The sequence below is a fragment of the Trachypithecus francoisi genome, unplaced genomic scaffold (genome assembly GCF_009764315.1).
Source record: "Trachypithecus francoisi isolate TF-2019V2 unplaced genomic scaffold, Tfra_2.0 Lachesis_group10, whole genome shotgun sequence".
Lineage (NCBI taxonomy): Eukaryota > Metazoa > Chordata > Mammalia > Primates > Cercopithecidae > Trachypithecus > Trachypithecus francoisi.
In genome coordinates this window covers 28701363-28711745 of record NW_022681455.1, presented here as the reverse complement: position 1 = coordinate 28711745, position 10383 = coordinate 28701363, and the positions used below count along the sequence as shown (strand labels likewise).

Genomic DNA, 10383 nt, shown 5'->3' with positions numbered 1-10383 from the left:
GAACTCTTCAGAATTCAAAAAAAAAAAAAAAAAAAAGAAAAACACAGTGAATAAAACAATGGGTCTCTTATTATTTTTACATTTTTTCTGTTTTTTTCTTTCTGTTTTTCAGTAATACCATAGCATGAAATCCAAAGAAACCAGGCCGATTAATGTGCAAAAATGCTTGTTACAAAGGGTTCAAGACCTTCCTGGTGTGGCAATGCTATCTATCGATACAGATATTGAACACCGCAAAGGCTGTACAGACAAGCAGAAAATTGAGTGAGTGAGACCAGGTTTATTTAACGGGAGGGAGAAATGAAAGTGGAAAGCCGGGGGAGAAAGTGCGCACTCCCAAAACTGGTGGAGGTGCCGGGGATTGAACCCGGGACCTCGTACATGCTAAGCACGCGCTCTACCACTGAGCTACACCCCCAACCGTAGGCAACTTGCTTTGCATTTCTTTCATGATTTATAATCAGTATTTCTCAAAGATTTAGTAAATTGCAGTGTAATCATGAATGCAAACTCCGCAATTTGTGAAACAGCTAGCCTAGGTCCTGCACAAGCAGCGTCCAAAGAAAGCAACACAGTGAAATTACAAAGGAAGGAGCCTGAAAGCAGACAATCTGTTGTCTCTCGCATTTTCCAGCTTGATTTCCTGCTCTTTTCAACCATAAGGCCCCAGGAGGCCAAAGCCAGTAGCGCAGTACCAGCTGAGACCTACGTGTTTGAAGGGGAACTGTAGGGGGGCATCAAAGGGGATCCTCGCCTACCGAGTTCCAGTCCCCGCGCCCAGCGCCGCCTTTCTTGGAACAAATACTCTCAAATCACTTCCGTTTCCAAAAGCCCATAACGTCCACTGAACATTTAGTGGTGATGGCAGGGAACGTTCTTGCGAGCTCAAGATGTCATGAGTCAATCACAAGGACAAACTGGAAACCTGGACCCGGGTGAGAGGCATCACGTAGGCACCCAGATCGGCACTTCTAGAGTACTTTACCTCCGACAAAACTCTGAGGGTCCCCTGCTAAGCCAAGCTGGTGGGGGTGGGGGTGGGGTAGTAGTGTTATTTGAAAAAAAGATAAATTAGGTAAGGCAGGGCTGGCATCTGTTTCTTGGCGACCGATCTGTAGGAAACCATGGAGCAATGAAAAATTATTGGTTTCTCGAATGGTGAGGGGAGGTGGGGGAAGCTTCCCACGTTTTAAAGAGCTGGCCCAGCCAACCCAGATTCACAACTACTGACTTCTGAGGCACCTCCGTTGAAATCTCTCCCTCTCTCTTTCTGAAACAATTTATAACTCACTAAAAAGTTGAAAAAATAGAAATAATACAAAAATACCCTTCTATCTTTTACTCGGATTTAGATATTATTAATATTTTACCCCATTTGCCTTATCATTTGCTGCTTCTCTCTCCTGTACATTGCATACATCACGTCTATTTCCTTTACTAAGTATTTTACTATATACCCACAGTACTATTAGGAATTTTTGTAAATTTAACATTGATACAATAGCTGTATTTAATCTACGGTCTGGATTTCAAGTTGACCAATTGACTTGATGTTTCCCTCTCATACAGGATCTAGTCTAGGGTCAGGCGTTGCATTTAGTTGTCATATCTTTTTTAGTCTTCTTTAATGAAGAATATTTGCATAGTCTTCATTTTTTATGACATTGATATGTCATTTTAAAAATAGTGTTATTTTCATTTCTTTCTTTTTTTTTCCGAGACGGAGTCTCGCCCTGTCGCCCAGCTGGAGTGCAATGGCTCGATCTCGGCTCACCTGCAACCTCTGCCTCCCGAGTTCAAATGATTCTCCTGCCTCAGCCTCCTGAGTAGCTGGGATTACAGTTGCCCGCCACTGCGTCTGGCTAATTTTTTTTTTTATATTTTCAGTAGAGACGGGTGTTTCACCGTGTTGGCCAGGCTGGTCTCAAAGTCCTGACCTCGTGATCTGCCCTCCTTGGCCTCCCGAAGTGCTAGGATTACAGGCCTGAGCCACCGCCCCGGCCTCATTTCATTTTTAAAAATAGAATGTCTTTCACTGACTGATACTTTCTCATGACTAGGCTCAGGGTATACGTTATCCATTGGAATACTAAATAATCTTGCATGCTTATATATTTTTCAGCCATTGGTCTGTACTTTTTGGTTCTTGCTTTAAAAAAATCTTCCCAACAAAGTCTCTTGATAGTACACTTTTTGTGACATTTCTGGTCTCACAAAGGATTAAGGAATTCTTTAGAGGTCACTCAAAACAAACATAAATGAATATTTTCTGAGAACTAAAGTGACTTAGAAACACCTGGAGCCCAGGTCAGGGTAGTGAGTAGTCAAAGCCGTAACTGTTGGAACTCTGCCTAAAGTTCCTGGGAGTTAGAACAGTTGGGAGCAAGAACTGCTGGAAGCCAGCCTGGACCAACAGAGGAGTGGGTTTAACCTGAAATCAGATACCAGTAGAAATACTACAACTGTGAGGATGAATATTTAATATCAGAAAAGCAGAGAGGTGGAGAAGCTGAGCCTGACACTGTTGTTATGGGGCAAAACCTGTAGTGAGACCAAGTGGTTCAGGGTCAAGTTTGTTCCCTAGCTCCTGGCAGAAGTAGAAATATATCCTCCCTGAAAGAAAACTTCCCCGAGTTAGGCCTGCAGAACGCTCTTATGTTAAGATCACAAAATAAGGTTAAAAATAAAGATTACTACAAACCTAAGAAGGTAAATTACTATGCTTGAGACTCAACAGATACAAAAAAGTCATATTGAAACCTAAAGAACTGTAGATGTTAAATTTTAAGATACAAAATGTATGATAGCTATGTATGACATATATCAATAAATTAAGGATATGATTATAAATGGAAGTATGCAAAAAGATTAAAATTATGTAAAAATTTAGATTCAAGAAATAAAGACACAATAGTTAAAAAAAGATTTTTGTTTTTTGAGACAGAGTCTCGCTCTGTCAGCCAGACTGGAGTGTAGTGGCACGATATCCGCTCACTAAAACCTCTGCCTACTGGACTCAAGCAATTCTCCTGCCTCAGCCTCCTGAGTAGCTGGGGTGTGCCACCACGCCCGGCTAATTTTTGTAGTTTTAGTAGTGACAGGGTTTCACCATGTTGGCCAGGCTGGTCTTGAACTCCTGACCTCAGGTAATCCACCAGCCTCGGCCTCCCAAAGTGCTGGGATTATAGGCATGAACCACCGTGCCCAGCCAAAAAAAATTCCTAATGGACAAGGCTAAATAGCATATTAGCTGCAACTGGCGAAGGAATTACTAAGCTGAAAGATAAAGACAAAACATTAACCCAGAATACAGCAAAAATGGTTAAGAACATGGAACATATGAAGCAAGCTGAGATAGCTAAACACGACTGCGAATTATTTGCATCTCCTCCCATCAGAAGGTGGAGCCAAATCTTATTCCCCTAACCCTGGAATGTGGGCTGCCTTTGTGATCTGCTTTGACCATTGGAACACAGTGGCAGTGCTGCTGTGTTACTTCTAAGTGCAGGTCTCAAGAAAGCTTGCAGCTTCAGTTCTCAACATGTTGGAACATTATCACTGTCTAAGAAAGCTGGGCAGTCCTGTTGGGGAGATCACATGAAGGAAAACTGATGAACTCCAGAAAATAGCCCTTGCCAAGTATCAGACATCCAGGCATTAAGGGCATCCAGGAGCAGCGAGTCCCAGCTGACCTGCCAGCTCACATTAATTTGTAAATCCAGCTGATTTTACAAGGAGATGAGATGATACATTTCAGCTGAGTTCTATGTTGTTTTAAGCCACCGGGTTTGGAGTACTTTATTACACAGCCACAGAAAACTGATTTTAAAAAAACAATAATGGAAATGGAAGATTATGTGAAAATTCTGAAGTATACACGATTAGAGTTCAGGAATAAAAGAAGAGAAAAAAATGTAAGTGAGGTAATATTTAGATATAATATACCTGGGAAATTTCCCAAATTGGAGAGAAAATTTTCACTTAGAGAGTCAGAAAGCAAATGTGTCACAAGCAAGTTAAAGAGAAACAACTCTAACTACACATGTCATACTGAAACTGTGTTATACCAAACATAAGAGGATGTCTCAAATCAGCCAGAGAGAATGTATAGATTTTCTGCAAAGAAAGAACAATTAGAATGTTAACAAGCATCTTCATGGTAAAATCCAGGAAACAATAAAATATATTTTGGAAATATTGAAATAAAATAATTGCCAATCTAGACTTGTGTACCCATCAAAGTAAACTTTAAGGATGAGAAAGTGTTTAAAATTTTATTTAAAAATTTATTTTTGGTGCCTACAAATGGATAAATCCCAAAGTAGCAGCAACACAGAGTATTTAATATTATTTTAATATTTTCTTTTACTCACAGTCCACCTTTGTGATTTGCTTTCCATAAATTAAAGCAACAATACTCCAAGTTCAATTTGAGTTTTTGAATACTTTATTTCCATTCAGAGTTTAGTAATTACATTATTCTGTCACCAACGATAATCAAATGGCCTACCGAAGTAGCAAAAATCATAAAGCTATTATAAGCCAAGTAAATGGAATTTATAAAGTTAATATAAAACAGTGACTAGACTAATACATATATGAATTGGGCCCTACTAGACACATGCCAAAATCATAAGCTTTATTTAGAGAATGAGGTATTAGGGCAGAGAAGAAAGAGAGGTCATTATCATCAAAAATTATTAGGGAGATTTAGGCAAAAAGGGGCTGGGCACTGTGGCTCACGCCTGTAATCCCAGAACTTTGGGAGGCCGAGGTGGGCAGATCACCTGAACTCAGGAGTTTTGAGACCAGCCTGGCCAACATGGTGAAACACTGTCTCTACTAAAAACACAAAACTAGGTGGGTGTAGTGGTGCGCACCTGTAGTCCCAGTTACTTGGGAGGCTAAGGCAGGAGAATCACTTGAACCCAGGAGGCTGAGGTTTCAGTGAGCTGAGATCATGCCACTGCACTCCAGCCTGGGTGACAGAGCAAGATTCTGTGTCAAAAACAAAACAAAACATCACTATTTAAGTGTCATGAATTATCATCATCATATGTAAGAAAAAATAACCCATCAGAAAAAATTAAATAAAAATTAAATTAAGTTAAAAAATAAACCAAAGGACCTATATAGGTCAAACTTTCAGTGAGTCTCTCTTTCTTCTTCACAGGCATTATATGCACTATCAGCATAGCCATAGTTCCCATAGCTGCCAGAAGGTACTCCTTCACTCAGGCCTGCATGCCTCATTATGTCAGAAGAGAGAGGGAAATGGAGAGCATAGCGGGGTGGGTGAGTAGGAAAGAGCTAGGGGTCACCCAGATCGTGTCTTCAGTACCAGGGTCCCACAGAACAATGACTTTTCCCCCCTCAAACACTTCAACATCGGTGGAGCCTTGAGAGTGAGAGTTCTGTCTGGGCGCAGTGGCTCACGTCTGTAGTCCCATCACTTCGGGAGGCTGAGGCGAGCGGATCACTTGAGGTCAGAAGTTCGAGACCAGCCTAGCCAACATGGCAAAATCCCATCTCCACTAAAAATACATACACATGAATTAGCCAGGTGTGGTGGTACATGCCTGTAGTCCCAGCAACTTGGGAGGTTGAGGTGAGAGGATCATTTGAGCCTGAGAGGCGGAGGCTGCAGTGAACTGAGATTGCACCACTGCAGTTCAGCCTGGGCGACAGAGCAAGACCCTGTCCCCCTCCTCCCCTTGAAACAAGAGTGAGAGTAATTTTGAGTATCATTGACAAAAACAGGTAGTTGACAACTAACGCTTGCATTGAAAAAAGCTCTTCTAGTTTTGTTTATTAAAGCTTTCAAACTTACATAAAGTTAGAGAGAATGGTGTACTGACTTTCCATGCACACATCAACCAGGTTCAACAACAATTAGGACTTACTGTTCTTATTTCATTCATCCCTCCTTTTCTCCACTGAAGTATTTTAAGCTACTTCTAAGCATCATGTAATTTGATGTTTAAATACTTCAGTATATGTCTAAGAGAAAAGAACATTTTAAAAAATGGACTTATGTTGTCAGGACCTCCTGAGGCTGTATCACAGAAAACAAAAAGAATGAACAAACAAAACCATAATTTTAATAACTTCATCACTTCTAAAATATTTAACTAAAATTCTTAATATTGTCTAATACCTAGTCCATGTTTGATTTTCCCAGTTATGCAAAATTTTTTTTATGGGTGAGTTGTTCGATTTATGATCCAAAGTAGGTTCATATATTGTTTCTGGATGATAAATTTCTTAAAACTCTGTTTACTTTTTTACATTTTACTTTTTTGAGACATAGTCTCACTTTGTCAGCCAGGCTGGAGTACAGTGGTGGGATCTCAGCTCATTGCAATCTCCTGGGCTCAAGCAATCCTCTAACCTCAGCCTCCCAAGTAGCTGCGACTACAGTCACACACCATTGTGCCCACCTAATTACTGTATTTTTAGTAATGATGGAGGTTTGCCATGTTGACCAGCCTGGTCTCGAACTCCTGGCCTCAGGTAGTCTGCCTGCCTTAGCTTCCCAAAGTTCTGGGATTACAGGCATGAGCCACCACTCCACACCTACTGTTTTGATTTTCAGTTCCCTAGTGACATATGATGTTGAGAATCTATAAATAAGCTTAGATGCCATCTTCTTTAGTGAAGTGTCCAGATCTTTTGCCTACATTTTAACTAGGTCGTTTGTTTTCTTGTTAAATTTTTGAGAGTTCTTGTACATTTTCTTTTCGTTCCCTTAACAGTGTATTTCACAGAGAAGTTTTAATTTTAATGAAATCCAACTTTTTTCTTTTTTCAGATGTTTTGCTTTTGGTGTTGTCTTTATAAACTAATTGCCAAAGCTAACACAACATAGATTTTCTCCTATGTTATCTGCTAGAAATTCTATAGATTTGTGTTTTGCATTTAGGTGTATAATCAATTTTTGGGTTAATTTTTATGAAAATGTTAAGGTTAATGTCTAAAGTCTTTTTTTTAACATATGGATCTCCAATTGTTGTATTAAAATTTGTTTTAAAAAATCATGCTTTTCTCCAATGAATTGCTTTTGCTCCCTTGTCAAAGATAAGTTTACTATAGGTCTATTTCTGAAACTCACGTCTTCCCATTCATTTATTTTTCTATTTTGACAACTGTATTAGTCTATTTTCACACTGCTGATAAAGACACACCCAAGACTGGGCAATTTACAAAAGAGAGAGGTTTACTGGACTTACAGTTCCATGTAGCTGGGGAGGCCTCACAATCATGGTGGAAGGTGAAAGGCATGTCTCACATGGTGGCAGACAAGAGAAGAGTTTGTGGAGGGAAACTCCCCTTTTTAAAACCATCAGATCTCATGAGACTTATTCACTATCATGAGAACAGCACGGAAAGACCTGCCCCCATGATTCAATTACCTCCCACAAGGTCCCTTTCATAACGTGTGGGAATTCAAGATGAGATTTGAGTGGGGACACACCTAAACCATATCACAACACTACACTGTCCTGATTACTGTAACTTTGACATTGGGTAGTGTTAGTTTTTCAGCATTGTTCTTTTGCATGATGTTGGCAATTCTGATTCTTTTGCCTTTCCATGTAAATTTTGAGTTTGTTTGTTTTTTCTAAAACTAAGTAACCCATGGGGTTTTGATTGGGATTGTGTTGAATCTATAGATCAAATGGAAAGAACTGATGTCTTGACAATATTGAGTTTTCCTATCCATGAACATGGAATATCTCTCCATTTATTTGGATTCTCTGATCACTTTAATCAGAGTTTTGTAGCTTTCCTCACATAGATCTTGTACATATCCGGTTAGATTTATATTTCAGTATCCTGTTTCTTTTTTGTTTTCTTTTATGTTTCTTCTTTTCTTTTTTTGGTGCTAATATAAATAGTGTTGCTTTCTTAATTGCAAATTCCAAATGAGTATTGTTAGTATGTGGAAAAGGAATTGAATTTCATATATTAACCTTGTATCTTGCAACCTTGCTATAATCACTTTCTTCTTTTCTTTTCTTTTCTGTTCGACAAAGTCTCACTCTGTCACCCAGGCTGGAGTGCAGTGGTGTGATCTCGGCTCACTGCAACCTCCACCTCCTGGGTTCAAGCGATTTTTGTGCCTCAGCCTCACGAGTAGCTGGGATTACAAGCGCGCGCCATCGCACTCAGCTAATGGTTGTTTGTTTGTTTGTTTTGTTTTGTTTTTTTAGTAGACACAGGGTTTCACCATGTTGGCCAGATTGGTCTCAAACTCCTGACCTCAAGTGATACACCCACCTCGGACCGGAAAATCATAACTGGCCTCATTAAAATAGATAACTACGATTGTTTGAATCATTAAATAAACAAATCTTTAGTCCTCTAACCAAGGGATCACAGGTCAATTTCCCATGCTGGGTAGTTGTACGGTGAGGATGGAGATACGAAATTTGGTAAAGGAACTTGATGGGGAGAGAAGACAGTCCCTTCTGCCTAAACAGAAGTAAAGGTTTCAAAGGAAGGAAAAACAAAACAAAACAAAACAACAACAACAGAACCCAGCATTTGGGCAAGAAATAATCTCTCCAATTTTTTCCACCAGATACAGAAAAGCCGAGAAGCCCTACTGAGTAGATGGGTTCCTTGGTGCTGGGTTTATTTGAAATTGTCAAAGTCAGCTTTTTCCTGGATAGATAAAAACTATGGGATGAAGTTGGTGAAGTAGCCCGCCCAGGTCACATGGTGAGTGGGACCGAACCCCGACCCAAGCTAGCTGGCTCCTGTTCTAGGAAAGATTTCCCGACCCGACCCTTTAAGTGTTGGTGGCAGCCAGGCTAAATCATCTTACGCAGTAACATTCCAAACTACTCTAGAACGAAAATGCTCACATCGGGGAGTCTTTCTACTTTTTTTCCAACCCTGTTTTGACCCATTGCTGCATATCGCAGCAATGCAATAATTCCAAACCCCAGAGAAAGAATAAGAGAGAGATGAAAGCGTCTCCTTGCTGTCTGGCATATCTCAGAAGCAAAAACGTATAAGGGAATCACAGAGCCGGTTTGTTGTTCGTTGTAGTTTATTTACTAATTTCTGGCACCTCCCAGAAAACAGGAATCCCTGGAGATGTTCTTATCAGGAGAAGGAATAATCCGGTCCCTCCAAAGGGAGAACACAGAGTAGCTGGCTGGAGCCAGGTCAGCAAATCAGAGTTCAAATCCTATGTCCATTCATTCCGGTGTTCAGCAAGGATCTACGTGTTTAATACCTACGCGTACTGTTTTTATCCGTTCGTTTGATATGTGCCGAGTAACTGAACCACTCTAGGTGTCATTTATCACTTTTGTGGTTGCTGCGAAATGTACCTAAAAATACTCGATTTTGAGTGTCGTTGTAAGGACTGAATCAGGATTACGCCAGAAAAAAAAAACAATTAAAAATAGTATTATTACAGGACTAACTGTGCGGCGGAAGAAAATGACTTTACCACGCTTAACATGTGACGAGGTGGCCGAGTGGTTAAGGCGATGGACTGCTAATCCATTGTGCTCTGCACGCGTGGGTTCGAATCCCATCCTCGTCGTTTCTTGAGGTTTTATTTAACCCTCTAAAAAGATGGGTCTGGATGCTGCATAGTTAGCGTTTATCTTCTTTGGTAGATTAATTCGCCAAGAAACCAAGTAAATTACTAAATGTATCTTAACTGGCCTCTGCTAATTTTCGGTTCTGAGTATAAGATTCTCTCAGTCTTGGCGAGCGTTCCTTGTCAGCAACACTGATTATACTTGTAAGTTAAATTAGCCAGTTGAGACACCACTTTGGGTAGTGTTTACTTTTCCCTCCAAATGGTAACCTTCTTAAGGGCAAGAAATATTTATGTTCTCCATAGAGTTTCCAGTTCTTCTGAGGGAGCAACTGAATAATTAATTGAGGGCTACAGAAAAATATTGTCAATAAACTTAAAGTAAATGATAAAAATCACTCACATAAATATATACAACAAATTATTGATACTATGTTTTGCAGGTATTTTCAGCCTAAGTTTAACTGAAATTTTTACTGTTTGCTAACTTTAAAGTGCCCATCCCTAACAAAATACTTAACCATTATTGTCTGCTGATCTCTAGCTTTGAGGAGGATTTGTCTCCGCTTAGAGATGCCACAAAGCTGAAAAATATACTCCATACAACATTCCCAGTTAGATCTAAAGATGCTTCCATAAACAAGACAGAGAGGAATGTCCATATTGAATAGTTTCTACTTGTGATTTCCATCGTGGGCCTTCGGAGAAAAAATATATAGTTTTTATTTTATTTAAGGTTTTGAATAGGCACTCCATTCACATGATTTCAAAAGTATAAAGCTTTATAAAATCTTGCACCCACCCTTATTCCCCAACCACCT

General features: G+C 39.8%; 2 non-coding genes across 2 annotated transcripts; one reads left to right on the top strand and one right to left on the bottom strand.

Moving 5' to 3' along the window:
- Positions 1-346: 346 nt before the first annotated feature.
- On the bottom strand, positions 347-418 carry TRNAA-AGC. Its single transcript has one exon. It is a non-coding gene; the product is annotated as a tRNA-Ala (tRNA).
- Positions 419-9480: 9062 nt separating this feature from the next.
- On the top strand, positions 9481-9562 carry TRNAS-GCU. Its single transcript has one exon. It is a non-coding gene; the product is annotated as a tRNA-Ser (tRNA).
- Positions 9563-10383: the final 821 nt, after the last annotated feature.